Here is a 14,396-nt window from a genome sequence, read left to right as displayed (position 1 = left end):
TTCCTCTCCTTGCTTATCTGTTAATTCCCACACCAACAGTGAGAAACGTGGTTCCACCATGTGCTATCCATTTATTTAATTGTTTAATTCTAGCATACAGGTATAGCAGTGTATCCCCATGGGAAGCACTTGATATCAGTTAGATACAGTCCTTTTGTGTCCTTTCGCCATAAGCACTGTAGTCTTACAAAATCTGTTCATTGCCAGAGTTATTTAGGTCAGCACTTTTTCTTCTTCTCCCTTCAGTAAGGTTGTTGTACCTTTTGTAGTACAGATAGATTAGATTCTCTTGTCACCACCTGCATTCTTTCCTGGGATCCCCTGACTTCTTAAATAATTTTAAAAAAAATTTTTTTGAGAGAGGGTCTCACTCCAGTTGCCCAGGCTGGAGTGCAGTGGCACCATCTTGGCTTGCTGCAGCCTCAACCTCTTGGGCTCAGGTGATTCTCCCACCATAGCCTCCTAGCAACTGGGACTACTGATGCATGCCACCATGCCTGGCTAATTTTTATTTTTATTTATTTATTTTATTTTTTATTTTTACTAGAGACGGGGTTTTACTGTGTTGCCCAGGCTGGTCTCAAAACTCCTGGACTCAGGCGGTCTGCCTGCCTCAGCCTCCCAAAGTGCTGGGATTATAGGTATGAGTTGCTGCACCTGACCTTTTTTTTTTTACTTTGCATACATTGAGGTTTACTCTTTGTGCTACAAAGTTCTTTGGGTTTTTGACAAACAGGTAATGTCATGCAGCACTGTTACAGTGCCGTGCAGAATAGTTTCACTGCCTAAAATATCCGCTGTGCTTCACTTCTTTATCCTCTCCTTCCCCATGCTGCACCCTTGGCAACTACTGATTTTTTTCTTATCTCTGTATCTTTTCCAGAATGTCACTGAATTGGAATCATACAGTATGTAGACTTTTCTGAATGGCTTCTTTTACTTAGAAATATACATTGAAGGGGTCAGGCACAGTGGCTCATGCCTGTAATCCCAACACTTTGGAAGGTGGAGGTAGGAGGATCACTTGAGCCTGGGAGTTTGAAGACCAGACTGGACAACACAGTATGACCCCATCTGTATTTAAAAAAAAAAAAAAAGAAACATGCATTGAACATGCGTTGAAGGGTCCTTCATGTCTTTTTGTGACAAGTCATGTCTTTCTAATCTCCATTAATCTGGAACAGTCCCCCCACCTTCTTTCATTTTTGATTATATTAATTTTTAAGGAAAAATTTAGGCCAGTGTCTTATAGAATGTTACATAATTTGCATTTGTCTAGATCGTTTTCTCATGATTAGATTCAGGTTAAGCAGTTTTGGCAAGATTACCGTGTAGGTCAGGGGTTAACAAACTACAGTCTGTGGACCATATATGTATCACTTTTGTGCTTTAGTGGTAGAGTTGAATAGTTGTGGCAGACACTGTCACAGAGATGGAGACTCGCCCACAAAGCCTGAAATGTTGACTCGCTGGCCTTTTCCAAAATAGTTTGCTGGCCTTGATGTAGGTGATTCTTCCTTGTTGCATCACATCAGGAAACACTGAATGCCAGTTCATCCCTTCATTGGTGATACAGATTTAAATCCTTTGGCTAAAGGTGCCATCCACCAGATTTTCCTGGTGTAAAAGGGTCTTTCTGATTTATAAGTAGTCTATGGAGTGATAAACGTTGAGACCGTTTACGTATCTTGTTTCTAATGGTTTTAGCATTTATTGATGATTCTTATCTGAATCATTGGTGGTTGAAAAACTGATTTTTCCAATTCTATGATTCTCTCTCCATGTATTATCTGGCACTCTTCTATAAAGAAACACTCCCTTGAAGCCTCTCTTTTTTCAAAAGGAATACAATAATTTGACTGCAGCACAGTCATAACGTATTATTGCCTTATCACATGAGGCAGTTCCTTCAACATATTGTTAAGGCAATGCTTTCTTGTTTTTACTACTCTACTACAGGATGTACTGCAGATTCTTTAAGTACTTAACTCTATGATTTTAATACACAAAATAATACATGGCCTGGCATGGTGGCTCACACTGTAATCCCAGCACTTTGAGGGGCCAAAGCGGGAGGATGGCTTGAGCGCAGGAGTTTGAGACCAATCTGAGTAACATAGCAAGACCCTCATCTGTACTAAAAATTTAAAAACGTAGGCCTGGCCTGGTGGTACCTTCCTGTAGCCGAGCTATTTGGGAGGCTGAGATGGGAGGATTGCTTCAGCCTGGGAGGTCGAGGCTGCAGTGAGCCATGATTGTGCCACTGCACTCCAGCCTGGGCAACAGAGAAAGACCCTGCTCAAACAAAACAAAACAAAACAAAACAAAACTATATTTCTCATCTCTGGCTATTAATCTTTGGAATGAGAGTATAACAACAGAGCGGGTGTGCTAACCTAGGGATGGCAGGTGGCTTCTTCTAGGAAGTGAATAACAGTGGGACTGGGGAAAGATGGAAAGGTTTCAGCTATTTCCAGATTGTTCTACTTAGTTAAAAAAAAAATTAGTAAAGGATCTATAGTAATATGACTACGTGTTAACATTTGTAAAATCTGGTTAGTGGGTTAAATGAATTTGTTTGTTCTACTCTGTGCTTTTCTATAATTTAGATTATTTTATAAGTAAAGTAAAAAGCATCTTAATATAGCTTTACCTTGGAATCTTACCATCATGTCTGATAAAGATACCTTATCAGGTTTGAATGTTGGTGCATAGTTTTGATTATTAGGTGTTTGGTATTCTTCGTCCATATAGATTAGTCATTGGTTTTGTTTTGTTTTTTTTCCTTTAGGTGTTTATGCTTTCTCAAAGGTCTTCTAATGTAGATCCAGCGTCCAATAAGTTACAGATTGTACCACTTCTATTTTTAGAGCCTTTACTGTGAGGCAAAGAATTATTTTATTGCCTATTGATATTTCAGTGGTTTTCCAGACTTTATTGATTTTTGTATTGAAATGTGTGTTTTAACATTTCAGACTCCCCTGGGGCATCCTAATTTTCACTAGTATATTTGTTAAGTTGCCTACATTTTTCCACGGATTTTTTTTATGGGGACTTAATTGTGTGAGAAAAGTTAGTGGTTACCTTCTTGTGACCTTCCTTTCTATTAATGAAATATTAAATTAGTTTTTGCAACATTCTGAAGTCTTAAGTTCAAAGGTGGGAAAACATAAAATGAAAGAATAACTCAGTGCAAAGTGGGAAATCATTTTCAGAATATAATAGATATGTCATAGACTTTTGCTTTCAGCCAAGATGGAGTAGGACCAGGGGACCAGGCTTGCTCTTCTACATTAAACAACTAAAAAAACCATATATAATATATAAAACAATCATTTCCCTGGGATCGGGGAAACAGACAAGGTGACCCCTATGATTGTGCCACTTTCCAGGCCACAGGGCAGGGAGAGGGAATTGAGCCAAAGCTGGTGGGTTCCATGAGTTTAGGAGTCAGAGCTGGCAGTCTGGAGTGAAGCCTGGAGAGGTCACAGGGCAGAGTACAGGAACATAGAGAGCTGTGCAGAGAGATGGGGAGCTCTGAAGATTTGCAGAGGAACTTTGACGATATGCAGAGTGTGAGTCTTCAGTTGTGTATGGATCAGTGAAAGCAAGTAAAGAAACTACTGGAAGCCTGGGAAAGAACCACCTAAAAATAGTAGAATGAGAAATGCTCGGAGCTCCTATAGGGCTGGGAATAGTTGTTATTCCACCTGTCGGAGCAGAAACCTTGTTATTCACAGGCTGTCGGGCAGAGTATCCAGAAGGGTGTTGCTGCAGTAGTAGAGCAAAATTAGCTGTAGACTGAATTCTGCCCTGGTCCCACCTAACAAAGTTCAGAAGCACAACTTGAAAGGATCAGATTGTTTCCAGATAATTTAACTGTGTCCCAGAAGAAAGCTCAAGAAAGCTTACAGGAATACAGAAATATCCAGCACCCAACAAGATAAAATTTACAGTGTCTAGAATCAAATCAGAACTTACCAGGCATGCAAAGAAGCAAAAAATATGATCCATAATGAGCAGGAAAAAAAAAATCAGTTAATTGAAACCAACCCAGAAATATTGCAGGTGATAAAATTAGTCAACAAAGACGATAGAGATAATTATGACCATATTGCAAATGTTCAAGAAGCTAGAGGAAAGATTGAGCATGTTAGCAATGGAAGATATTTAAAAATACCTGAATTGAAAATAGTGTCTGAGATGGGTATCCACTGGACAGGATTAGCCTACAGATTAGATGCTGCAGGAGAAAAGGTTAGTCAACTTGAAAACTTAGCAACAAAACAATCTAAAATTAAACATAGAAAAAGACTGGAAAAAATAAAGCAGTGGGGAGGTATGGGACAACTTCTGGTAGCCCAATATACATGTAATTGGAGATGGTAAAGGAGAGAGGGATGGGGGACAGACAATATATTTGAAGAAATAATGGTTGAAAATTTTACAAATATGATAAAAACTAGAGACTCACAATTCCAAGCAGTTCAACAAATCCCAACCAAAAGAAACGTGAAGAAAGCCACACTAAGGCATACCATAGTCTAACTGCTTAACCGGTGATAAAGAAAAAAAATCTTAAAAGCAGCAAGAGAAAAAAGAACACATTACATAAAAAGAAACAGAGATGAAATTGACAGCTGACTTCTCATCAGAATCAGTGCGTGCCGGAAAGAAGATACTGGATTAACTTTTTTTTTTGTTTGTTTGAGACGGAATCTTGCTCTGTCGCCCAGGCTGAAGTGCAGTGGCACGATCTCAGCTCACTGCAACTTCCGCCTCCCAGGTTCAAGCGATTCTCCTGCCTCAGCTGCCCAAGTAGCTGGGACTACAGGCATGTGCCACCATGTCCGGCTAATTCTTTTCGTATTTTTAGTAGAGATGGGGTTTCACCATGCTGGCCAGGCTGGTCTCGAACTCCTGACCTCAAGTGATCTGCCTGCCTCGGCCTCCCAAAGTGCTGAGATTACAGATGTGAGCCACTGCGCCCGGCCTGGAGTAACTTCTTCTTTTTTTTTTTTTTTTTTTTTGAGACGGAGTCTGGCTCTGTCGCCCAGGCTGGAGTGCAGTGGCGCGATCTCGGCTCACTGCAAGCTCCGCCTCCCGGGTTCACGCCATTCTCCTGTCTCAGCCTCCTGAGTAGCTAGGACTACAGGCGCCGCCACCTCGCCCGGCTAGTTTTTTTTTTTTTTTGTATTTTTAGTAGAGACGGGGTTTCACCGTGGTCTCGATCTCCTGACCTTGTGATCCGCCCGCCTCGGCCTCCCACAGTGCTGGGATTAGAGGCGTGAGCCACCGCGCCCGGCCTGGAGTAACTTCTTTAAAGCAGTTAAGGAATGAAGCCAACATGAAGATGTTTTCCGACATACCAAAGCTTAAAGAGTTCATCACCTGGAGATCTGCACCGTAATAAATGTTAGAAGGCCTTCTTCAGACATAAGGAAAGTGATACCAGACGTAAATCTGGATGCACACAGAGAAATAGTACTGGAAATGGTAAATACAATAAATATAAAATATTTTTATTTTAAAAAAATTTAAAAAATACATTTGACCCTTTATAGAAACACAACCACAACATATTGTGGGTTTTGTGGGAAATTTATGACAGCAGTAGCACGAAGACCAGCAGAGGAGAAATGGAAAAATCTTTTGCTGTTACAAAGTGCTATAGTATCATTTGGAGGTAGACTGATAAAGATGTTTACTGTAAACCTCAAAGCATCTCTCCTGCCTCCCAACCCCACAATCCAAGGGTTACAGCTAATGGGCTAACAAAAGAGATAAAATGGAATCATAAAAGATTGTCAAATAGACAATCCAAAAAAAGAGAGAAAAAGAGGAAATAGTGAACAAATGGACAAATTTAAAGGAATAGCAAGACTTTAACCATATCAATAATTACATTGAAAGTAAGTGGGCTAAATACCCCAATTAAAAGACAGACATATAATAGGAAGTCCCGGTTATATGTTGCCTACAAGCAATGTACTTTAAAGATAAAAATCAAGTTAGAATAGAAGGATGAGAAAGTTATACCATGCTGATATGAATCCAAAGAAAGGTGAAGGGACTATGTTAGTATCAGATGATGTAGATTTTACAGCAAAATATTACTAGGGATAAAACTATCACTTCATAATGATAAAGGCATCAATTGAGAGGACATAACAATGCACCTAACAACTGAATTTCAAAATAAATGAAATAAAAACTCATAGAACTGCAGGAAGAAATAGATGAATGGAACAAATAGAAAATCAGTAAGGATCTGGAGAACTGAAAAACACTAGCAATCCAGTTGACTGAATTGATATTTATAGAAGCTTGCTTCCAACAATAATGGAATTTACACATTTCTTTCAAATGCAATGGAGTGTTTATGAATAGTCCAGACTTCATGCTATAAAACAAGTCTTAATAGATTGTAAAGGATTCCAATTAGACAGTGTCTGTTTTCTGTCCATAATGAAATTAGATTAGAAATCAGTAACAGAAAGATCTCTGGAAAAATCTCCAAATATTTGGAAACCAAATAACACACTTCTAAATAGCCTAAGGGTCAAAGCAGAGATCAAAAGGGAAGGTATTTTGAACTGAGTGGAAATGAATATACAACTTTTCAAATTTTGTGGGATACATGTAAAAATAGTATTTAAAAGAAAGTCTATAGTACTAAAACACCTAAATATTAAAAAAGGTTTCAAATCAATGATTTCAGTCTTAAGAAACTAGAAACAGAAAAGCAAATGAAACCTAAAATAATCAGAATAAAAGAAATAATAATGATTGCAGCAGAAAATAGAAAAACCATAAAGAAAATCAGTAACAGTCGTCAAAGTTGGTTCTTTGAGATCAATAAAATTGAGGAATCTCTAGCCAGACTGATCAGGAAATAGAGAAGACACAAGTTACCAGTATCAGGAGTGAGAGCTGTCATATCACTACAGACTTTCTACAGATATTAAAAGAATAATAAGGGAATATTCTTAACAATTTAATGCTAATAAATACATTATCCTAGATAAAGTAGACAAATTGCTTGAAAGACCCAAACTATCAAAGCTGACTAAAGAAGAAACAGCCGGAACAACTCTGTATTTTAAAAGGAATTATGGTTAAAAAACACGTCCATCGGCCGGGCGCAGTGGCTCAAGCCTGTAATCCCAGCACTTTGGGAGGCCGAGACGGGCGGATCACGAGGTCAGGAGATCGAGACCATCCTGGCTAACACGGTGAAACCCCGTCTCTACTAAAAAATACAAAAAACTAGCCGGGCGAGGTGGCGGGCGCCTGTAGTCCCAGCTACTCAGGAGGCTGAGGCAGGAGAATGGCGGGAACCCGGGAGGCGGAGCTTGCAGTGAGCTGAGATCCGGCCACTGCACTCCAGCCAGGGCGACAGAGCGAGACTCCGCCTCAAAAAAAAAAAAAAAAAAAAAAGTCCACAAAGAAAACTCCAGGCCCAGATGGTTTCACTGGTACATTCTACCATATTTTTAAGGAAGAAATAATCTCAATTCTACAGAGATTCTTCCAGAAGAAGGATGGGAGCCAGGCACAATAATTCTTCCCTATAATCCCAGCTGTTTAGGAGGCTGAGGCAGGAGGTTCTTTTGAGGCCAGAAGTTTGAGAACAACCTGAGCAACATAGTGAGATGCCATCTCTTAAGAAAAAAAAAAAAAGGAGGGGGGGAATATTTTTCAACTCATTCTCTGAGGTCATCCTTATCCTGATACCAAACCAGAGAAAGTTGTTAGAAGAAAATAAAGCTACCAGCCAATATTTGTCATGAATGGAGATGTAAAAATTCTTGCCCAAACTTTAGTAAATCAAATCCAAAAATATTAAAAAGGATAATACATTATGACTCTCGGTTCTGCAAGCCATACACAAAGCCTAGTGCTGGTATGTGCTTCTGGTGAAGGCCTCAGGAAGCTTACTACCGTGGCAGAAGGCAAAGGGAAGTCAGCATGCCACATAGCATGTCACATGAGAGAGGAAGCAAGAGAGAGAGAGAGGGAGAAGATGTCAGGCTCTTTTTAACAACCGGATCTCATGTGAACTAATAGAGGAGGAACTCACCCATTACAGCATGGAGAGCACCAACCCGTTTGTGAAGGATCTACCCCCATGACCAAAACACCTCTCACTAGGCCCATCGCCAACATTGGAGGTTACATGTCAACATGAGATTTGGAGGGGACAAAACATCCAGACTATATCAATGACCATGTAGGGTTTATCCTAAGAATGCAATGCTGGTTCCACCAAAAAAAAAAAAAAAAAAAAAAGAATCTGTGTAATTCATCATATTAATAGTGAAGAAAAGAAAACTATAAGATTTTTTTAATTGAAAACAGAATCCAAAATCCATTCCTGCTAAAAAACTATTTCAAGCTAGGAATAAAAAGGAACTTCCTCCACCAGATGAAGGGTATTTATGAAAAACTGTTGCCTAACATCATACTTAATGGTAAAAGACTGAGTGCTTTCCTTCTAAGATAAGGAAGCAGGGACATCTGTTCATCATCACTGCTATTCAACATTGTACTGGAGTTCTAGCCAATTCATTAAGGCAAGAAAACAAAGTAGAAGGCAACCCTGTTTGAAAGGAGGATGTGAAACTGTCATTATTCACAGGCAATATGATTATCTATGCAGAAAATCCTATGAAATCTATACAAATGCTACAAGAACTTACAAACTGAGCTTAGCAAGGTTATAAGATATTAAGATGTAAGATCAGTATATAAGAATTAATTGTATTTATAGTTATAAGCAGTGTACAGTGGGAAACTGAAAAAAATGATAAAACATCAAAAAAATGAAAAACTTAGGATACATTTGGTAGAAGTGTAAGACTTTTACTCTAAAAACTTTAAATATCACTGAGAGACATTTAAAGAGCCCTAAGTAAATGGAGAGGTATACTGTGTTCATGGATCAGAAAGCTTAAAACTGTTAAGATGCCATGTGTCCTCAAACTGTGGTATTGATTCCAGTTCCAATCAAAATTTCTGCAGGCTTTTTTTCTTCCTTTCAGATAATACCAAGCTTATTCTAAAATGTATAAGGAAAGGCAGAAGACCTCAAATGGTCATAACTCACAAAAGGAAGGAAAAAAGTTGAAGAAATTGCACTAACTGATTTCATGACTTACTGCTATAAAACTATAGTAATCAGTACTGCATATGTGATATTGGTGTGTACATAAGCATGTACATTAATGGGAAGTGGCGTCCAGACACAGACACACAGATGTGTTAAATTGATTGTTGCTCAAGGTATTTTTGAGGAGAGTGTAATTTTCCTAAACAAGGTATTAGGACAGTTTGGTAGCCATATGCAGATAAATGAACCTCAGTGCTTACCTCCTACCACATACAAAAATAACTCAAAATTGGCCAAGAACTAAATGTAAAAGGTAAAACTATAAAACATCTAGAAGAAAACAGCAACAAACCTTAGAGACTTTGATTTTGGTAAAAGTTTCTTAAATACAGCACAATAAGCACAAACTATAAAAGAAAAAAATCAGTTGGGCTTTACCACAATTAAAAACTTTTCCTTTTCAAAATATGCTAAAAAAAATGAAAAACCAAACCACAGATGTGGAGAAAATATTTGTAAAACATACATCCAACAAGGAACTATTATCTAGAATAATAACAATTAAAACCAAAGCCAAAACCTCTTATAACTCAATAATAAGACACACAACACAATTAAAAGTGGGCAAAAGATTTGAACGGACACTTCACTAAAGAAGACATATGTATGACAGATAAGCACATTAATTAATACTCATCATTAGTCTTTAGTGAAACGGAAATTAAAACCACAATGAGATTACACAACACATCCATAAGAATGACTGAAATTTAAAGGAGTAACTATAGCAAGTTTTGACTAGGATGTGGAAGAACTGAAACTCTCATATACCACTAGTGGGAATATTAAAAGGAACAACCACTTTGGAACATGATTTATCATTTCTTTACTTTCTTTTGGAGACAGTCATGCTTTGTCTCCCCTAAGCTGGAGTGCAGTGGTACAATCATAGCTCACTGCAGCCTTAACTCCTGGGTTCAAGTGATTCTCCTGCTTCAGCCTCCTGAGTAGAGTAGCTGGGACTACAGACACCACCATGTCTTTTTTGTTTGTTTGTTTGTTTTTTGAGACGCAGTCATGCTCTGTCACCCAGGCTGGAGTACAATGGTGCGATCTTGGCTCACTGCAACCTCCGCCTCCTGGGTTCAAGCGATTCTCCTGCCTCAGCCTCCTGAGTATCTGGGACTACAGGCATGCGCCACCACGCCTGGCTAATTTTTGTATTTTTAGTAGAGATGGGGTTTCACCTTGTTGTTCAGGCTGGTCTCGAACTCTTGACCTCAGGTGACCCACCCGCCTCGGCCTCCCAAAGTGCTAGATTATAGGTGTGTCTTTTTTTAATTTTTATTTTTGTAGAGACAGGGTCTTACTATGTTGTCCAGGCTGGTCTTGAACTCCTAGGCTTAAGCGATTCTCCTACCTTGGGCTTTCAGAGTGCTGGGATTCCAGGTGTGAGCCCCTGCACTCTGCCAGCAATTTCTTAGAAAGCTAAACATACACCTAGCGTATGATCCAGCCATTCCACTTCTAGGTGGAATGACAGTATGTGCCTGTGAGGAATGAAAGTAATTTCCTCCATGTGAATGTTCCCAGCTTTATTTGTAATAGTGCAAGATTAAAAATGACCTTTACCTTAAGGAACATGTTTGTTTTATTCTAGTTCCTTTGCAGGCATCTTTATGTATATTTTTGCTAAAGCTCTTATCTCACCGGAGTGTGTCTAATGTCTAATCTGTCTTTCTGCCACTGTAGAAGGTAACCGCTTTAGTTCCCACCCTTCTAAGTGCTGCAGGAGGGTAGCTGAGAGGGCTGGGTTCTGATCTCAGCTCTTGACACCTTGGGCTGACCAGGCACTTCTTGAGACCTCAGTGTTCTCCACTGGCAGTTGTAGGCATTAAATTATGTGTATTCTTTCATGAATGTTTTTGAGCACATGCTGTGTACCAGGCACTAGTTTAGGTTCTGACAACACAATGAAGAAAACGGGCCGTGGTCCCTGCCCTCATGAAGCCAGTTTGTGTTCATTTGTTATGGGCCGGACATGGTCAACAAATATCAGAGAAGACCCCCACTTTAGGCAGGCTGTCAGAGGAGGCGGCACTTCAGTTAAGCTTTAAAGGGCAGGAAGAGAATAGGTGCATGCTGTGTCCTGGTCATTGTCTCTGCTCTCAAAAGTCTGGACTGAACATAAGACTGATTTGATTTCTTCAGTCGTAGACATCTCTAAATGATAATAGCTTCATGGGGCCATCTGTTCTTCACCTCACAGCTTTCTTCAGGGGGTGTCATTGTCTGATTCAGGAAATATAAATGGCAATACATTAAATGGAATTAATTCTCCTTTCTGATGTCTAATGAATACTTCTTTGGCCCATAATTCACAAATGATTGAGACAGAAGAAGAATAAAATGAAGTGCATATACTCTTGTGAGCCTAAGCCAGAGGTTTCAAATTGGTGTCTGGCAGGGCAAATCCTGCCTCCAGAGAGGTTTCTTTTGGCCTAGAGTGTTTTAAAAGTCAAGAAATTTCACCTCAAATCCTACACTTACAGCATTGCCATTTAAATCTTTAAGTGTGGCCACTCCAGGCTCCTGTTCCTACAGCACTGATCAGTCAGCACTGACTGGCAGAGCCCCTTTTGATGGGCGCGTGCTCTCAGATCCCACTGCCCCTCCTTGTTTGACCTGCTTCACTCACCTGTTGTCGCCTGTCTGGCCCCCGGGTAAATTTGTTTGACTGTGAATCATCTCAGGGTTTTTTGTTTTGTTTTGTTTTGTGTTTAAATATCTCTGCCTGGGACCAGCGTACTGTGAGTTGGATCCACTCGTGCCAGGCTGGGTGATTCTGACGTGTAGCCTGGTGAGGACCACACTCCTAGGACCATAGCACTGGCTGGAAATGTACTTTTGGTACAGCATTCACCACTGGAGCACACGCTGTCATGAGTGGGCAGCTCCTCTTTCACTCTGTTCCTGGAATACCTGGTACTAGGTGCTTTAAATGCTTGTAACATAAATGAATAAATTCTAGTTTAATTTGATATGTATTTGACCTTGGAAAAGCATTTTTAAAAACCCCACATTTCCTGACCAGGTGCTCATGCCTGTAATCCCAGCACTTTGGGGGTGAGGTGGGAGGATTGCTTGAGCCCAGGAATTTTAGATCAGCCTGGACAATCTAGTGAAACCCATCTCTATTTAAAAAAAAATGCTGGGACTATGGGCATGGTGTTGAGCGCCTGTGGTCCCAGCTACTTAGGAGGCTGAGGTGGGAGGATCGCTTGAGCCCAGAAGGTCAAGGCTACTGTGAGCATAATCATGCCCCTGCACTCCAGCCTGGGCAACAGACAAGACCCTGTCTCAAAGAACCTTCACATTTCCTAATTTAGATATGTGGATTTTTTGGTTCATTTTTAGTTTTCTTTAGTAGATAGCACATTCATGTGGTTTTAAGATCAAAATGTAAAAAGGAATATAGTGAAAAGTCTCCTTTCCCCTTCTGGTCCCTGTCTGACCAGTGCACCACCCCCCTGCCCTCCCTACCCCCAGTCAGCAAGTACAAGCAAATCCAACCATAAATTCTCATTTTATCCCCTTTTTACTCAAAAGGTAGCATCCTAAAAATAATGTTCTGTCATATCTCTTTAGCCTTGACATAACTTGAAGATCTTATCATGTTAGTAGAGAGCTTCCTTCTTTTTCTTTTAACAGTTGAAAAGTACTTTTCATTGTTTGGGCATATTACGATTTACTTAACAAGTACCTAATTGAAGGACATTTGGACTTTTCCTAACATTTTCTGCTGTGAGCAATGCTGCAGTTAATACCCTTCTATGAATGTCATTTTACACACACACACATGTGCATAGTATAGTTCTATGATAATAAATTTCTGGCAGGGCACAGTAGCTCACGCCTGTAATCCCAGCACTTTGGGAGGCCAAGGCAGGCAGATTGTTTAGGTTCAGGAGTTTGAGACCAGCCTGGACAACATGACAAAACCCCGTCTCTACAAAAAATACAAAAAATAGCTGGGCATGATGGCGTGCACCTGTCATCCCAGCTACCTGGGGGGTTGACTCAGGGGGATCACTTGAATCTGGGAGGTCAAGGCTGCAGTGAGCCATGTTTGCACCACTTCACTCCAGTCTGGGCAACAAAATGAGACCCTGTCTCAATCAATTAATAAACTCATTCATTCACTCATTCATTCTGAAGTGGAATGACTAGGTCAAGGAGTATATGCATATATAATTTTTATACACACACACACACACACACACACACACACACACTTCTCTGTTAGGTGTTGTACCAGCAGATCTTATTAATTAAAATTAGTACTGGCATTTGGAATATGTTTTTAAAAGAATATTTACTGTGTTTTGTTTTGTTGTCTTTGCAGAGTTAGAGGAGTTATTTTGTTGGTTATATGAATTTTGGTAAGAGTAGTAAGATTGTTCCAGGTCATTGGTTTCCACTAATGGTCAGAGACCCATAAGGGGTTCTCAGATTCATATGCTAAACAAACATCAGTTATATATATGTCTCACACAAGTGTATTAGTATATATTTTAACTATACATAGATACTGTTGTCTTTAATGAAATTAAAATTTTTTTTAATAGTGTTACTGAAGTCTTGGTTCAAATAGTAACAGCTCAACATCTTGTCAATAGCTCTAATATTTTAGTTGGTGATATGCTTTGTCCGTATCCCTACCCAAGTCTTGTCTTGCATTGTAGCTCCCATAATCCCCACCTGTCAGGGGAGGGACCTGGTGGGAGGTAATTGAATCATGGGGGTGGGTTTTTCCCATGCTGTTCTTATGATAGTGAATAAGTGACATGACATTGATGGTTTTATAAAGGGCAGCTCCCATGCACAGACCCTCTTGCCTGGCCATGTTAGACGTGCCTTTGCTCCTCTTTCACCTTCTGCCATGATTGTGAGGCCTCCCCAGTCCATTAAACATTTTTTTAAATAGATTACATAGTCTTGGGTATTTCTTTTTTTTTTTTTTTTTGAGACGGAGTCTCGCTCTGTCACCCAGGCTGGAGTGCAGTGGCCAGATCTCAGCTCACTGCAAGCTCTGCCTCCCGAGTTCACGCCATTCTCCTGCCTCAGCCTCCCGAGTAGCTGGGACTACAGGCACCCGCCACCTCGCCCAGCTAGTGTTTTGTATTTTTCAGTAGAGACGGGGTTTCACTGTGTTACCCAGGATGGTCTCGATCTCCTGACCTTGTGATCCGCCCGTCTCGGCCTCCCAAAGTGCTGGGATTAC

At 40.0% G+C, this 14,396-nt stretch overlaps 1 protein-coding gene across 14 annotated transcripts in view; it reads left to right on the top strand.

The window, feature by feature from the left end:
• Positions 1-14,396, top strand: part of C14H2orf76 (chromosome 14 C2orf76 homolog) — a 96,070-nt gene that overhangs the window by 23,718 nt on the left and 57,956 nt on the right. The window lies entirely within an intron of this gene.

This window comes from Rhinopithecus roxellana, chromosome 14 (assembly GCF_007565055.1).
Source record: "Rhinopithecus roxellana isolate Shanxi Qingling chromosome 14, ASM756505v1, whole genome shotgun sequence".
NCBI classification, from domain to species: domain Eukaryota; kingdom Metazoa; phylum Chordata; class Mammalia; order Primates; family Cercopithecidae; genus Rhinopithecus; species Rhinopithecus roxellana.
Note: the sequence above shows the minus strand (reverse complement) of the source record. Positions and strands in the feature narration are given on the sequence as shown.